Source organism: Culex quinquefasciatus, chromosome 2, assembly GCF_015732765.1.
Source record: "Culex quinquefasciatus strain JHB chromosome 2, VPISU_Cqui_1.0_pri_paternal, whole genome shotgun sequence".
Lineage (NCBI taxonomy): Eukaryota > Metazoa > Arthropoda > Insecta > Diptera > Culicidae > Culex > Culex quinquefasciatus.
This window is the reverse complement of record NC_051862.1, coordinates 126,890,922-126,909,312: the sequence shown is the minus strand read 5'-3', so window position 1 is coordinate 126,909,312 and position 18,391 is coordinate 126,890,922. Positions and strand designations below refer to the sequence as shown.

The 18,391-nt window shown below is 36.3% G+C and overlaps 1 protein-coding gene across 5 annotated transcripts in view; it reads right to left on the bottom strand.

Annotated features, from left to right (window-relative positions):
- The window catches only part of LOC6044475 (uncharacterized membrane protein DDB_G0293934), a 280,084-nt gene extending 269,183 nt beyond the window's left edge, over window positions 1–10,901 (bottom strand). For 2 of the 5 annotated variants that reach the window (XM_038257882.1, XM_038257886.1), the window contains exon 1: window positions 10,083–10,901. The gene's annotated coding sequence lies outside the window, so the exon portion shown is untranslated. The remainder of the gene's footprint in view (window positions 1–10,082) is intronic. The other 3 variants (XM_038257883.1, XM_038257884.1, XM_038257885.1) reach the window with 3 other exon arrangements.
- Between the last annotated feature and the right edge of the window lie 7,490 nt (window positions 10,902–18,391).

Genomic DNA, 18,391 nt, shown 5'->3' with positions numbered 1-18,391 from the left:
TGAATAGCTTTTAACAAACGTAAACATCGCGTTTAATCAGCACACACACACTCACACTCACTATTGACTATTGCACACACAAAAGCTCACACAATTAACAATCGACGTTTGAAAGCTCGTAATTTTGTGATTATTGCGTTTGAAGTTGAGCATTTTTTATTACTTCACCAGGATCATGCAAGTCATCAGCCCAAAAGCAGAGCAAAACGTTCACAAAAAAAAAAAAAGATTAATCAAAAACCCATCTTTGACGGTGCAGGAAAAAATGTAACATCATAAATGTTTGCAAAAAAAAAGAAGCAAACTTTTGTTGAATCAAAACGGTTTGCGGCAAAAGTTTCTCCATATTTCGCGCTGCATCACAAAGCTCAAATTACTAGTCGGCTTTGGCAGCTGTTTGTTGTTATGATCATTACTGCTGTCTGTCTGCAAGTGAGTTGGATTCATGAAGAAGAAACCTTTTTATACTCTTTTTACCCCATCTTCTCTTTACACCTTTTCGATGTTGTTCGTGAACTTTACCGCAAAAAAAAGCTCAACTCCAAATCGGTTAATACCGTTAACCTGTATTTTTCACAACTTTGGTTTTTTTTGTGAAGGCTCTTTACAGCGCACTTTTCTCCATGTTATCTCTCCCGTGGTTTTGCGCACACTTTGTGAGGTTTGATGGTTGTGTTCCGCGACGAAGACGACAGCACAAAGGTGAATGCCGAAGTCTGTTTTTAACAAGTTCGATCAAGCGTGGATATGGCAGGGTGTTTGAAGGTGAAAGAGACTTTTGTTATAAAATAGCATCAGAGTTGTTTAAATGTAGAGCTTTTGCAAATATTTCTATCGATTTAAAGATTGAAAATGTGGAGATTACATTGAACTCGCAAAAATCAATGAAAGTAATATTTAAATTTAAAATAAAATCGAATGAAACATTTGTAAACTGAAGAAAATTCCAACCAGAGTATCTTTTCAAAAGTCTGAGCGTTCATTGGTTTTGTGTGGATTATACAATTTTATTACTTTCCCAAAACAACTATAAAATGCAGTTTCCAACTAGAGCAGGTTGGTTCATCTTCAACCTTACGCTCAAAACTCTAATGCAAAACTACAAAGAAATTGCACAGGACCAATGTGACTTTTTACGGCTTTGTTCACGTCACAAAACCGGATCGATAAAACTAAATTCTGTTTAAAGGAATCTATTGGAAACAAGTTTAACAAACTTTGCTGAAATTATCAATAGGGGAAGGTGGGGCAAGACGACCATATGGGGCAAGAGGAACAATCGCTCGTACGGCAGTATTTTTTACAGTTTTGATTATTTCCAGTATGAGGATTTGTTGCTAGCAATGCAATTAGCTGATTCTACCACCACATAACCACCAAAACGACGTAAACGCCACTGGGCATAAGATTGAATGAATTCTTTTTCAAAACCTTCGTTTTCTTATAATATTTGGAAAGTACAAAATAAGACTTAGGGTTCATTTTAAGGCTCATTTTATCGAAATGCTATTTTCCCTAGATTAGTAGTGTCCCTACCAATGACTTGCAGCTGTTATAAAGTATGATTTAACTTTTGGTTATTTTTGTTGAGAGCATTTAAAAATTCTTGTTGTGTACCATATGGATTTTTAGTATGGACAAAATACGAATTGCTGCAACAACATATTTTATTGTGAAATAAATACATAAAAGTACTTAAAAACTGACAAACAATTGTTTAAAAAATTTGTTCGAACAAAATATAGTGATATTATGAAAATTTACTGTTTACCATCGAAATAATTTATTTTTTCTTCAAAACGATAAAATTTTTAGTAAAATATTATTTTTTAATCTAAAAATGAAAGAAACAATTTTCTAATCTGATGTATCTAAGTGATAACAGTTCAATTGTTAGCAAATTAACATGTTGTTTCATGCAATGTTCCTCTTGCCCCACTAGTTGAGTAGAACGTACAGTAAATCAAATATTTTAAAATCATTTTTTTACATTAACAAACAGGATTTTTTAAAAACTTCTTCTATCAAAGTCTTAGTCAAGATCTGGAATAAGATGATTGTAAAAAATCCAACAGATTTTTTAACGTTTTTAATGGGTCTATTTTAATCTATTTGCAGACCAGTTTCAAAAGATATACTTGATTTTAAAATTTTGATATTGTTTTTATTCAAAAGATCAGGAATTTTACCAAAGTTTTTATTTTAAACATTAAAAATCGATCCGATAGTTTCCGATGTATTCGTTGGTTTAAAATGGCTGGCTAGTTAGGTGTTACTTAGAAAAAATATTTCTATCAGTCAGAGTCCTTCATGAAATATTTAAAAAAAATTACAATTTCCGAAAATTTCAACCTTAAAGTGCCAATAACTCCAAAACGGTGCAATTTATCAAAAAATTTAAAAATTACATTTCAATTGCAAATTAATTTTTGTTTGACCGCATTATTGATTTTTACAAAAATCATGTTAAAAAAAATCTCCTCAACCAGATTTTGCACTATGGTCCAAAAGATATCTTTTTGAGTTCCATATAAACATATGAATAAATTTCGAAAGTTAAATAAATACATATTTTGAAAATGCAACATAGAGCGAAACAAAGTCAAAAAAAGAAATGTATATTTTTTAGACTAACTTTTTACCCGAATACAGTCCAGACTCAAATAAGGTTTGAATGAAACTTAGGATAATTGAATCACGAACAAAATCCATATTTAATAAATTTTTTTATTGTTTTTTTTTACTTTTAACATAAAATTCGTGCTCTGCGAACCCATTTTAGTTAAATTTGAAAAGTTGATTGCCTTTTTTAATTAAAAAATGCATTTTTTCAATATTTCATCAACGCCATTTTGGCCGCCATCTTGGATTTAAAAATTCTTTTAATCACTTTAGAGTTGTTTAGGGGTCATACTTAAGAGCGAGTCCACGAGCAAAGCATACCCATCTCGCATCGACCTCACCAATCTGCCTGAAATTTTCAGGGGTTGTTTGTACATATAAAACTAGCATCTGGCCAAAATATGAGCACTCTAGGTCAACGGGAAGTGGGGTAAATCGGGACACAAAGTTTGAAGGTTCAAAAACGTCAAAAATCTTAAAAAGGCTGTAACTTTGGCAAAACTCAATTTAATTTCAAAATTCAAAATGCATCTGAAATAGCTTACAAAATGAAAAAAACAATAGCATAATTTTCGAACTCAAATAAAAAAGTGTTCCAACTAGGTATCAACTCGGTTCGACCTGCAGCTTGTAGAGGACATCTGGGACTACCATCTGAGACTGAGAACGCTTTTGCTCGGGGGACCCCTTAGATCCCATTTACTGGTGAAAATTTTATCATATTCGTGTTCCTGAGACAATTTCACAATAGAAACATGCATAAAAATATTTATTTTCATCAATTTTTACCCTTTAAAAAATGAAAGTTAAAAAAAATCTTCGATTCACATTTATTGAAAATCAAGTTCGTTTCCAAGGATACTAGATGACACCAGAAAAAAACCAGCTTCTTAATTTTATTTTTCTTTCATTTTTTAAAGGGTTAAAATTGGTGAAAATAAACATTTTTATGCATGTTTATTCTGTGAAATTTTCGCAGGAACACGAATATGATAAAATTTTCACCAGAAAATTGGATCTCCGAGCAAAAATTTACAACTAAAAAAAAGCACTAAAAGTAAAAAAAAAAGGGAAAAAACCTTTTTCCAGTTCAAATTGCAAACAATTTTACGTAAGATACCAGTTCGACAAGAAAATACTATCTCCAGAAACAGATTTATTTCACGTACACTTTTTGTATGACTGTCCCGGTAAATTGTATGGACATGAGTATGGAAAAACTAACAATGCAAAATACCTGTTGTATGGATAAAGTTTCATCCGAATCGAATAAAAAAACTAAGAAAAGCCGATTTGCGAGATCGTAGAGGACTACTCAGTTATCAAAATTGTATTGATTTATTTTTCAATCACATCTTTCAAATATTTTTTAACTCAAAAATATTCACTCAAACCTTTTTTGAGCACGCACTGTTTCGTTAACCTCATCGCATCGTACGATCACTTTGGATCTTCTCCGAATCTAGTTAAAAAACTTTTCCTTGCCTTATAATGGCATTTCTTTTCCTCTTAAAATTTCCCATCTTTCTTTGCGCCCTCTCTAAAAGCATATTCCTGTCTTGGTGGTTGCCGCTGTCGTCGTCGTTGGGGTCTAGTTTAGTTGGTCATCATTCGATCCAATAAAAAACAAGCAACAGACGTGGAAGAAATAATAAAATAAAGAAGTAAAAGATGAAACAACCACCAAACAAGAAACTTCTTTAATCACCTCTTGGCGGAGCCCCCCAAAGAACGACGAAGAGAGCTTAAGTGAAGAGGAAGAAAGAAGATTTTCTCCGCAGCGTGCGGTTTTTCCTCTCTTCCTCTTTTCCGCTCATCCATGCCGACCGAAGAAGACGAAGAAGAGACGATAAATCAAAGTATTGCGCGCGAAGCTTTGTTTTGATTTCGCCACAGACACCACAGACCGACACAATACTTGCAAAGAATTGCAACAACAGCACACTAAAGTGTGTGTGTGTGTGTGCCACAAGTACCCAAGTCAAGACAAGTCAAGATCTTAAGGTAACCCTCAAATCTCTGCAAATTTTGTTTGTATTTTATTATTTTTTTATTGATTGATTTACAATCTGAAAAAAAAAATAAATAAAATTTGTTTAAATTTTAAAATTTTAATTTAAAAAATCATGCAATATTTTTTTTCACGGCAAAGAAACATATTAAAATGGTTGAGGGTTACCGTTTGTTGAGACTATGGGGTGCACATGCAGTGCAGAAGCGGAGACTAGCGACTTAGCGCGAACTTAGAGGAAAAATGATGGCCTGACCTAGTTATTGTAAGCCGCTGCGGCGGGAACGGTTCCCGGTCGGTCTTTCGGTGTTTTGTCGGTTGTCGGTATCGAAATAAGAGAAATGGCGCTGTTCGGGGGAAAACAAAACAAAAACAGAAAATAAAACTGTAATAAAACAGGAAATATGGAGGTCGTCAGTTGAGTTAGCCAATCATTTCCTCATTAGAATTGGGTGGTTGTTGGGAAAAGTGGGAGAATTTTCCGCTGGCTGTGCGGTTGATGGGGTGAACAGGGAAATTGTTGAGGTTCTTGCACTTCCACTAGTTCTAGTAAATTAACCACATTACTAGAAAGTTTTTTTTAAATTATTCAACATCAAACTATTGACTATCTTCAGTTCGATGAATCTAAATTACGACTTCTATTAAGTGGAGATTGACTTTGCCACATAGGGTTATTTTTTCACTGTTTGATTTTTTATAATTTTTGGATTGAAGATATCGTGAAACCCTTTCAATCAATTGTTGTACACATCTTGGAGAATGTTTGGTGAAAATATGAACTATTTGGGGGGTCATCCAAAGCAAAATGAAAAATGTATTATGTTTCGTCAGAAGGTTATTCAACGTAACTATTATTCCAAAATTTATGATTCAATGAACTTTCCATGCTTGATACAGAATAAACAATCAATACAGAAATTAAACAAGTGAAGATGTCTGCCTTCAAATTCCGCTTACTGAGTGTTTATCGGACATTATCAAAAAATTACTTTTAGAAGAAATAAATGATACAACTTCTAGGTGACGAGTCTCAAGAGTTGCAATTTTCCAGGAATCAGAATATTACTGTGGCAATTTCCGTGTATTAACGAGTCCCAGGAAATTTAATTTATTGCAAGATTATTGATGTATTCTTGAGATAAGACCATTCAGAAAAAAAATATTAAAAAAAAATATAATTTCCTTATGTGATTTATTGTCATCAATGCAGAAAAATGCATTTTAAATTGTTTTCAGATTGTCATGGAAATTTTGAAGTTTTTTGGAAAAATATTTGTTTTGCCCCCTGATTTTTCAGACCAATTTTGAAAGGGGGCATAAACTTTGAAAATATTTAAAATGGCCTTGCTTTAAAAAAATAAAATTATTTGTATTGAAAAGATCCGAAAATTTCACAAAGCTTTCATTTTTAACATTGAAAATCAAACCAATAGACAAAAAAGCATATGGGACAGGTAAAAATATGTTGCGCTGAAACTTAGATTTTTTAGTTGCTGATTGTAAGACAACTTTTCATCCATATAATACATTAAATAAATGGTTTTGATTGAAATTTGGCTTGTTTTTTTATGTCAATGAACGGTGATTATTTTTATTATTGATTTTTGTTTTGTTATTATAATCTAAAATACTGTTGTTTTTTTTTCAAAACGTTTACACAAAAAGCTCAAAACTTTTAAAAGCATTTGAGGGGTTAATAAATGTAAATCGGCAAAAATGTCAGAGGTTGGTTTCAGCACAAACTTAAACTTTTTTTTAATCTGGTTTCAGGACATAAAAATATACATTTTCAACTATAACAAAATAAATTTGAAGAAATTTGGTTTTATCATTGCTGAGATACAGCTATATGAAGTAAGTATTTTCAAAAAACGGTGCCACGATATCTTAACACAACCTTGACCAAATCGGCTCAAAATTTTATTGAAGACTCGTTAAACCGGTCCTATGTGCAAAACGAAAGCCGATTTTCAAAAAGTTTATTTAAAAAAAAGATAAAATTATTTTTATGTTTTTCATATAACAAATCAAAAGTTTTTGATTTTTGTATTTTAACAAAATGCAAAATTTCAAACTCGGGCTTTGTCTTGCACACGGGATATGTCTTGCGAGTCTTAACCCAAAATTTCAGCCAATTTGGTCTATCCCAGCTCGAGATATCAACTCGGTGTTCAGAGAAAAACGCTCGCAAAGTTGACAGTTCGCTTTGCGCATGGCAAAATTTTCAGCATAAATCGTTTGTAACTTACTTTAATCATGAAATATCTTCATGATACTTTCAGGAGTGATTAAAAATCATCTTTTAAGTAGATTCAATAAATTTTCTGTAATATGAAATTTTGTGATTTTCTACATACATGTATGTAACCCCTTAAGAGAAAATTTATCGCATTTTAAAATATACTGAATATTAATGTGATCTACAAAATAATATTTATTGAACTTTCACTTCAGATCTGAAAAAAATATAACCTATTTTCCAAAATCACTGAAACTCAATTTTTTTTTTAATTTATATTTATTCAAATTTCTTTTCTATGTACATTCATTCAGTTAAAATATTATTGAGTGTCCAATCACAAACGATGACTTTTCACCTCAATTTTAAATACTAGCAACATTCATTTATTCATGAAATATTGTAGCTTTCGCTATTCAGTGATTTCAAATGTAGGAGGTCCTACATGTACAAAAGGGAAAACGGATACCTTAAAACTAATTTATAAACTATATAAAGAGCGGACTGAAACTCTAATTATTTGTAAAAACACAAGCCTTTACTAGAAATTTGACACTTGCGTCGAAATTTTTGACTACTCCTGCAGGCTCCTCAGCTGAGCTTTACTAAAAAATATTTTTAAATAAAAAAACTGTAGGTTCTGTCATAAACACTTCTGCAAGTTATCAAAATGATGATTGTGAAATTATTTTTAAACTGTGTGAAATTGTTACTCACAAACAAAAAAATACATTTACAAGTTCCTGCTGAAAAACTTAAAGCTTATAATAATAGTTGCAAAAAGAAGCTTTTTTTCAGCCCGAGTCGTTCTTTTCCCAACGAGATTCATTGGATAGATGTGACGAGTGCTGAAAAATCAAGTGAATAAATTTATTTTGCTATTGTGAAAAGCACAATTTGAATTCAATTTTTATAGTGAGAGTGAGAGGTATGTGTCCCTGCTTGAATTTTGTTTGCCGTTAAAAGAGGTGTCAAACTCCAAAACAGAATCAGTGATAAAAACAAAACTTTTCAGCATTTAAGTAGATGTTGAAAATTTGTATAGGAAGTGTTTTTTGGAGTGATAAAAAGTATTATGTTTAATCATTCGAGAATGACAGGAAAAATAAGAGAATTCTAATTTTTGGTAAGTTAAGCACCTAATCACATCACATATGTTCATTGATCGCGAATAAAAAAAGGGTCCATGTGTTTGTGGATCATCGAGAGCAGAAATTTTTTCAGAAATACAAAAAAATATGTACCTTAAACTAGGATTTCCAGGCCAAAATCTGACCAAGTAAATAGTAGTTTATGCAACAAGTTGCAAAAAGAGGATTTTTTCAGCACGAGTCGTACATTTATCCAACGAGGTTCACCGAGTTGGATAAATACGGAGAGTGCTGAAAAAATCAAGTTCTGCAACGAGTTCCATACAACATTTTTTGCAATTCCAAAAAACACACACTGAGTGAAATTTTATGTCAAATTTTCATGTATTTTGTCAATAAATCGTTTAAATCAAAAAAATGTTGAAAAATGTTACTTTTCGAAACAAGTGCTGAAAAGTAGAACTTTTCAGCATTTATTTTGAAAAGTGGTGCTATTCGATTCTGTTATTTTTGGTACAGAAAAGTAGGCTATTTCGTCGTTCAAGAGTGACAGGAAAAGCAAGTAGTTTCTAGACGGAATTGCAAAAAAAAAAAAATGTTGTACATGAAATTTTACAGGAGAGGAAAGGATATCAATTAGTTCAACAGTTTGTAGAAATAAGATGTTTTTATTGATTTATAGGCCTCTAACAGTTTGATCAAATTGAGTAAATTTCCTTTTTTAATAGAATAAATATTTAGTTGTTCAAGATTGGCAATAATGAAAAATCTACAAAAATCTGACACAGATAACGAATAATCTACAAACTGGCTAACACCTGAATCGTCAAATTAAGTTTTTTTTTTTATGTCCAGCAAAAAAGAAAAACGATCATTCCACATTTTTCACTAAACGACATCGTTGGCTTAATTTTTAATGCGCTCTTGTTGCACTTAATCGTTCCTCATTTCGGGGCACTTAAAATTCTCGACTTGACTCCACCTTCGTCCAGACAGCCAAAAAGAGAGGGCACACGTAAGCCAGGCACGACCTCCAGAGTGAGAGTCCAACAATCCATCCCCCCCTCAGAAATATTTATACAGAAAAAAATTAAGAACGTGCCGCAAATTAGTTCAAATTAATCCCACCGCTGCAATTCTTTCCAACTCCGGTGGCTGTCATAACTCGCCAGCTTAACAACTTGCATGCAATTGCAGATCTTTCGTGAGTGTCATAATTCAAACGGGCTGAGCGTTGGCAGTACTCATTTAGGGCTGTTACAGTGCTTAGTTTCATGGTCTGGATGCTGTTGCTGCCACTCTCTTTTTTTTGCGAGTTGTTCGTCAAAATTCGTGTTTGCGAGGAGCTGTTTTGAGGGGTTTTAAGTTGTCTGCTGAAGTGAGGGGGAAGGTTCTAGTGCTCGTTGACTTCTCGGTGGATGGAGCTTGCCAATGTAGAGCACTAACGGATGCAATTTTGAACGCAGCACAAACCGGGTGTGAGTGGTGAAATTATTAAAAGTTTTTTGGTTTGGTTTGGTAGTTAAACTCCATGATCCGTATTCTCGGGTAGTTTGGAGGACTTAGAGCATCCCAAAGAGTTCATAGTGAGGCCTAAGTGTTTCAGGGTCATCACTCAGTATGAACCTCTATCGATATTTTGGTAGAATCTGGTTGTTACAGCGGTAAAATCCAAGATCTGCAATCCAGAACACTTTGGTGGACCCAGAATATCTCAAAAGAAATCCAAAGTGTTCACAAAAATGCCAAAGGGTCCCAGGGTAATCACTGAATATTAACTAGTTTCAAAATCTTGATAGATATGTATCCCAGGACACTTTGGATGACCCAGAATATCCCAAAAGTTTCCCAAAGAGTTTGTAGTAATGCCGAAGGGATCCGAGGTCATCACTCAATATGAACCATGATCAAATTCTTGGCAAAACAGTCTTGTTACGGCGATAGACTACAAGATCTATATTCCAGGATACTTATTGAGTTTGGATTAACTAAACTTAAAACATGGAATTGTTGCTTTCGTTTTATGTAACATTAGATAAACGGAAAGATAAATCTTCCCACACAGTCCCACCGAGATGTAATTTGAATCCCATGCAACCTATCTCTAGTTTCCTACCTTTTCCACCGGTAACAACTCTCCGATCACCGATCTCACAACCAGCTTTTCCAACTTCTTTCCGATCGCCGTTCCGAAATACCGTCTATCGAGTTACATTCGATTCGCCACTGCTTACTGGTTTCTGTCGGACACCTCACGATCTCCGTACGCCAGCCACAACAACTTCCCCCACAGACTGAGATTCTTTCACGTCTTCTCTTCTCGACCGACTTCTTTGGGTCGGCGTCGAAACTGTTTCACTCCCCAATCACGCGACCACAGCAATAAAGCTCCGACAATCAATTATGATCGATCTTTTCCTCGAGTTTCGTGCCGGAATGTTTATCTCATGAATCACTCTAATTGTATGCATCCCACATGCAACGACACGACAACAATCGAAATTCCACCAGATAATGGCTGGCCAAATTGTATCAATTGGAAACGATTCTTTAATCACAGCTCCAGAAGAACCAGCACAATTCTCCGAATAGCCTCCAACTTTTTGTACCTCTTTTTCGAAACAACCTTCGCCGAACCTTTCTCAACACATGGAACTTCACCGCGATTCTTCCTTCGCCAATCCTCCAGAAAACCAAGAATAAAACGAACCACGAGAGAGGTAAACAAATCTGGAGTCACGACACACCGTCCTGCGGACAAGCCCTCCGTTCCGTGTACAAGGACAGCGAACCGACAACGAGAATCTTCCGACTCAGATCAACCGCTGATAACACACACTGCCTGCGAGAACACAACACGACGGTACAACGACGAACTTCGAACCGTCTGAGCGCACGAGTTGAACACAACTGAGCCAGTCGTCTGCCAAGAAGGCCGTGCAAAGCGGACGCAACGAGAACAACTACAACATCAGACGCAGACACGAAGCAGGCAGAAGTGCATTCGCTTCGGCGACGACGACGAACAAGACACGAAGTGCGGAATGTAAACAAACGAGTTCATGCGTTCGGGATGAATCGTGCGGTGGCATGCGCGAACGTGTTCGATGGGGGTTCATTCAGGTTGGCAGTACTGGAGAGAGGTTTTTGTTTTGACAGAAGAAGGTAGTAGGCGGTGAGAATTGAGCTACCAGTGCTGATGGTGACGGCGCGCAACGGTTTGAAAACAGTCGTGTTGTGAAGGATTGAAATAAACTGAATTAAAAAATCAAAACTGCTGCTTTATTTATTATTTTGAAGCTTTGCCCAAAACAAAACTTTTTACTGTCTTCAGTCAACTGTTATCTGTCATCAGTCAATTGTCAATTTAGTAAATAAGATAATATATGAATTCTCATATTCGTTATCGAAAGTCCATCTCCAACTCCTCGTAAAGCAACCAACGTGATAGATCTTCTTCTGTGGAGGAAATCGTATTTTCATTAAACTTGAGAATTGTCCTTATCCTCATCATTGTTCCCACCGCCAATCCTCTTGTGAAGATTCTTGCTTCTTCCAAAGTCTCTCAAAGTCAGGGAATGGCTTTCCCAACGTCATTTTGTCACTTCATACCTTCAGATAAAGATAGATGCACGCTGTTGAACATTGCATTGTGCGCTAAGCGTTGCACTGACTGTCGCCGGCAATAACAATCAAAAGTAAGACAAATAGAGAGAGGAGTCTCGGCCGGAAATAAACACCACCATCTGGACCGTGATATAGAGTTGCCTTGCTACTGAGTTAGCATACACAAAACAAAAAATGATGGTATTCATCAGGAAATAGTGACAGATTTCTTGTCAAAAAGAGTGTAATATTTCATCAGAAATTTGTGAATTTTCATCAGTTTCTGATGAATCAGGTTCACATTTTTACATATTTTTGAGTAATCTTATAAAATTGCAAAACTAGATTAAGATATCTAATCATTACAAATACCTTGCTTTAGAAGACAAGTTCCATCCACAAGTAGTGTCTACGACGAATTTTTGATTTTGGTACCTCTCAAATCCCATCTTTCTTGGCACATTACATCACAAATCTATTAGCCAAAGTGTTTTGCTAATAAAAGTTCAGAACAAAAAAAAGAGTCTTTTTGAAATCTAGACAGTCCAGAAAGCCTTTGATAAATTTCATTTCGGATATTTTTTTTCATTGTCTGAATAACTCAAAAAAAAATGCGGTGATGAAAAAATTGAGGAAATGCATTTGAGCAATTCTCTACCAAAACCGGAAATGGATTTTATTCGTTTTGACATAGGACTATGTCTTTACTTACTATATTGGGGGGCCAGTTCAGAAATTCGATCCGAAGCGTCACTTTTAAGCGTTAAAAAAGGGGACATTTTGAACGCTTATATCTTTTTTCCCTGTGAATCAATCCAAATGGTTGGACCACCAATCGAAAGAGGAAGACTTCAGCTATTGTTTAACTACATAGATAGTCTGACTAAACATAGTTAAAGCACTTAAAACATGCAATCAAAACGAGTAATTTTTCAGTACAAATCGGACAGATGACCAATCAGAGCGAGCGTATGCATTCGAGACCGCGCCCCTTTTGTGCCGTTCTCCGGCTCTGCCGCTATTTAAGCAGAAAATTTCGCAAAAGCAAGTCACTTTGGAACGAGCACTCGAACTGTGCACGTCGGGCCGGCACGGAGCAGCAGCAGCAGCGGCCAATAGAAGAAGAGGACCAGCAACCAGAAGGAAGAACCACCGGCAGCAGAAGGAGGAAATTCGAGCGAAGCGGACGGCGTGGAAGTCGCTATGATGCGGCGGTTCTCATGAAAAATGGCCAATTCGACAGTGGTGGCCAAAACCAGGAGTGGCCGGTGGCCTCAAAGAAGGTTCCCCCGGGGCCTGGGGGGACATTTACAGAAACATACGGGTTGTGGCAATATGGGTATCAAAATTCATGGTTTTTTATACTGAACATAATAATGGCCATTACGACAGTAGTGGCCACAACCTGGAGTGGCCGGTGCCCTCAAAGAAGGTTCCCTCGGGGCCTGGAGGGACATTTACAGAAACATACGAGTTGTGGCAATATGGGTATCAAAATTCATGGTTTTTGATACTGAACATAATAATGACCATTTTGACAGTAGTGGCCACAACCTGGAGTGGCCGGTGCCCTCAAAGAAGGTTCTTCCGGGGCGTGGGGAAACATTTACAGAAACATACGAGTTGTGGCAATATGGGTATCAAAATTCATGGTTTTTGATACTGAACATAATGGCCATTTCGACAGTAATGGCCACAACCTGGAGTGGCCGGTGCCCTTAAAGCAGGTTCCCCCGGGGCCCGGAGGACTTTTTACAGAACCATACGAGTTGTGGCATATTGGTATCAAAATTCATGGTTTTTGATACTGTACATGAAAATTGACATTCCGACAGTAGTGGCCACAACCTTGAGTGACCGGTGATCTCAAAGCAGGTTTCCCGGGGCCCGGAGGGTCTTTAACAGAACCATACGAGTTGTGGCAATATGGATATCAAAATTCATGGTTTTGATACTGAACATGAAAATTGACATTTCGACCGTAGTGGCCACAACCTGGAGTTGCCGGTGCCCTCATAGAAGGTTCACCTTGGGAGAACATTTATGACAATTTTGCCGACAAATCTATGAAACAAAATAAAATAATCTTATTTCAGATTTCACTAGCAATCCAAAAACACATTCAAATTGTTTGGTCCTATGTCTTTCGGTTATGTCTCTGACATACCATCTTGAACTTTTTTTTTTATTTGGCTTAAACTTTGTGGGGACCTTCCCTATGACCAAAGAAGCTATTTTGTGTCATTGGTTCACCCATACAAGTCTCCAAACAATTTTGGCAGCTGTCCATACAAAAATGGTACGTACATATTCAAACAGCTGTAACTTCTGAGTGGATTTTCGAATCAATTTGGTGCCTTCGGCAAAGTTGTAGGTACTATTGAGGACTATTTAGAAAATAACAGGCACATGAAAAAAAATTGCGGATTTTTATATCAACTTTTTTTTTACAAAAACTCAATTTCCCAAAATATGTTTTTTTTATTTTCGAGATTTTTTGATATGCTTTATGAGATAAAAATCCGCAACTTTTGAGCCATAGAGAAACATGGTCAAAAAATTTGCGACCGAGTTATGAATTTTTGAAAAAATTGTGATTTTTGGAAAAAATCTAATGCAAAACAAATTTGACGTTATTTTCAAATGTAAAATTGAATTTCCTTTCGAAAAGTACTTTACAGATTTTTTGATAAAAGGCTCTGTTTTCAAGATATAGTCACCGAAAGTTTGATTTTAGCGAAATATTTGCAGTTTTTCGATTTTTTTAAATAGTGACCATGAGTGACCATTTCTAAAAATATATATAATTTTTTTTTTGAAAAGTTTGCTATAAAATTGTCTTAGAGGCATTGAAGATTGGACCTCTTGTTGCTGAGATACATCGGCTTAAACAAAAAGAAACACGAAAATTGAAGTTTTCTAAGTCTCACCCAAACAGCCCACCATTTTCTAATGTCGATATCTCAGCAACTAATGGTCCGATTTTCAATGTTAAAACATGAAACTTTCGTGAAATTTTCCGATCTTTTTGAAAAAAGTATTTTGATTTTTTTTTAAATCGTGACTAACATTTTAAAAGGGCCAAACATTGAATATTGCGCCCATTTAAAATGCTAGGCTTGATTATTTTTTTGTTATCGTTTACATTGAGTGTTCTACACAGTAAAAAAATGGTGTAAATTTCGAAGCTGTAATTTCGGAAGGGCGATTATCACCTCTTTATGATGTAATTTTAACTCAATTTAGACTGAAAAAGTGACATTACACCAGAAAAGTGGTAAAACTACAGATTTTTAGAGGTAAAATTACACATTTTTCTGACAGAAAAGATGTACTCCTTCCTAGATGTAATATTACTATGATTTTTATTACTGTGTAGTTTATCTTTAGTAAGCTACTTTTAGTATTTTCAAAAAAAGTCACAAAAAGTCCAAATATTTCAGTCAATCATTCAAAGTCCATCCATCTGAAGGTATCCAATCCAGTTCCAAGTTTGTGGCCAGGAGGACAAAAACCGAGAGTGCCAAAGTGTGCCCTCAAGAAGTCTTCGTCCAAATCCGTTCCGAGCACGGGCGGCAAAGTTTTGCAATATTTCACCACCGTCGCCCACCGGAAGTTTACCTTGTGGCGGCGGTCTTTGGTTCTTCCAATAAATGACAAACAATCCAAACGGAGCAACGGAGGTGTCATACCTGGAGAAAGTCCAAAAGGAAAAGTTGCTCCTGACAACAATATGAGTTTGTGTTTATTTGGAAAAGTTTAATAACTGAATCGTATCATTGCTGCAAATCTTGCATGCAACAATCACACATACAAATCATCGGCACGTGAAGATGCGCGCAAATTTGAAAACTTTCACTCTTAATCGGATTTTAAGGGCTGATGCAATTCCAAAACTAACTAAAACTCATCACGTATGTTCCACTTTCCGTTCCAATATTTGCACAAATCTTCCCTCCTTTTGCAGGGAACTCGCTTTGCATTGCTCAAACAAACGGCCAGGCCCGCTGGCAACACTTTGGATTTGGTTGCCAGCTTCAATTACGAAATGAATTCGACGTCGTCGTGCTATCTTGTCGCACCCGCCATTTTGACGTTCCGAGAAAAACGCGTTTTAATGTTTGACCTTGAATATTCAAAAACGAGAGCACGCAATGTAAACAATAACAAACACGTTTTGTTTGGCTCACCATTCTGTGCATTGTCCCAAAGTTTGGTTGAAGTTGGTTGCTGGAGTCCCGAGTTATAATTACAAATGTTTACGGTAGTCTAGCTTGTACGTGCGACAAACGCATCCTGACTTTCCTGGCCTGAAATCCCTTTGGCCTTTTGTCGCACTTACATCAATTTTCATGGAGTGACAAGATAGCACTACAAGATTGAAACTACTTTCATATATAAAGTGACAAAAATGCACGGAGTTTTTTCGGTTTTTGTTGAATATCTCAGGATTGAAATCGAATTTTGGGGATCTGTGAAGGTCAAAAAGTGAGGCATTGTGAGCTTCACAAAATGGCGTTCTTAACTCAATTTGGCCCAAAATGCACGTACGACAAGTTAGCGCGATGGCGACGAATTGTTCTTCCTCTCGCTACTGGTTTGTGCAAACAGAGGGGAATTGCATTGGCTTAGTCGCTTAGTTTGAAATTTTGTTACCCTACGAGTATGATTGTTCCAGAAATAAAGAGGACCATTTCTCGCTATAGTATACTGCTTCTGGTTTGTTGGAAGCTGGAAGAATCCACTTGAACCTTGTGCAGCAGCGCAGCTCTTCTCCTCTCTCTTGAGTGATGTTTAAATATTGCACTCTCCACTTCGAGTGGCTGGAAATGAAGTCAAGAGGAGATTTTCACAGATTTGAAGTTGTTGCTGGGAAAGGGTTTTGCCGAGGGTCAGTTATTTCCGAAGATTGCACTTACATGATCAAACTAATTCTTTTCGAATTGACTGTTCTTAAGAATAGTAAAAATAATTACTTGCAGCTCTACAATACTATCAGTTTTATTTTTTTAAATCATTGGCTCATTTAGATTTTAGATTGTAAAAAAAAAAACATTTCAAATACTCCTCTTCAGCGATGGAATAATCATCATCAAAAGAAAATCATTGGATGTTCATTAAAAGAAAAAATCCGAAGAGAGCATGCTCTCCTCTCTCGCGCACGAAAGATCGGTATAAAGAATCTAAAAAAAATCATCATCTTGATTATTCGGTGGAACATCTTTTTCACTACTACACTTGCAAGTGTAACGTTACACGTCGGAAATTGACCTGTCCCATTTTGTAGATGGCCAATGTGTGTAAACAAAGTGAAAAAAATAATTTTAAGTGGTATGGACAAGGAAATTCATAAAAAATCATCAGCAGATTGATTTTCTGAGAGAATTTCGGGAGCGATTTTCTTTTGCGTGATTTGTCTCCTATCTTTTTCGCGGGTGAAAAAAGTTCGCAAGCGAAATTGATTGTTTTGCGATTATTCCATCCCTGCTCCTCTTTAAATATGTAATTAGATCTTGAATTGTGCTCAAACACCGAAATAACGCTCTAATTGGCGCAAATCGGAGGAGCGTTATTGCGGGGTTTTGGCGTAAAATGTTTTTTTTTTAAATTAATTTACTTTATTTACTTATAAATGAAACATTTATGTAAGGGGTCTTCTACAAAACAGGGATAAGGGGCCACCCACAAATCTTGGTATCCAAGAACTCCCGGAAGTCATTGCCTAGATATCTGTCTGATCATCGGGGGTCTATATGGGTGTATTAACCATCGGTATAGCTTCAGGTAGCTTCAGTGAACCACGATGGATATTCTGGGGTACGTTGGATTGTTATGGGTCCTCCAGAAGCTCCCGGGAGTTATGACCTAATGATCTACCTGATCGACGGGGGTCTATATGGATATATTAAACATCGGTATAGCTTCAGTTAGCTTCATTGAACCTCTAGGGTACGTTGGATTGTTATTAGTCTTCCAAGAACTCCCGAAAGTGATTACCTGATGATCTACCTCATCAACGGGAGTCTATTTGGGTGCATTAACCATCGGTATAGCTTTAAGTAACTTCAGTGAGCCACGATAGATACCCTGCGCCATTAGGGTGTAATATGGTTGTATGGAAAAAAATAAAGTTGTCCAAATTTAGTGAGCACAGCGATTTCTCAGTTCCTTTTGGGGTCCTAAACAATTCCACAAAGTTTGGGACCGATTGATTTAGTCCTAACTTTGCGCAAAGCTCGTGGCGCAGGGGTAGCGGCTTCGGCTGCCAATCCCGATGATGCTATGAGACGCGGGTTCGATTCCCGCCTTATCCACTGAGCTTCTATCGGATGGTGAAGTAAAACGTCGGTCCCGGTTTCTCCTGTCTCGTCAGAGGCGCTGGAGCAGAAATCCCACGTTAGAGGAAGGCCATGCCCCGGGGGGCGTAGTGCCAATAGTTTCGTTTTTGCGCAAAGCGAATCAATTTTCCATATAAATTTGTATGGAGAAAACCATTTTTTTGGATTTTGATATTTACCAAATCCACGTTTCATGTTATATCAAAACCGGACTCATATTCTGGATGCTCTGGAATATGCTCTACAACTTTGCCGAAGAGAGTATGGTGCTAGCTTGCTCTTGAAAGAAGATATAGCGTCCTCAAAACTCGTCTAAAACGTGATTTTCGAGCAAAAAACACGTTTTAGACGAGTTTTGAACACGCTGTATCTTTTTATAGGGGCAAGCTACCACCATACTCTCTTCGGGAAAGTTGTAGAGGACATTTCAGAGCATCCGAATATGAGTCCAGCTTTGATATAGCATGAAACGTGGATTTGA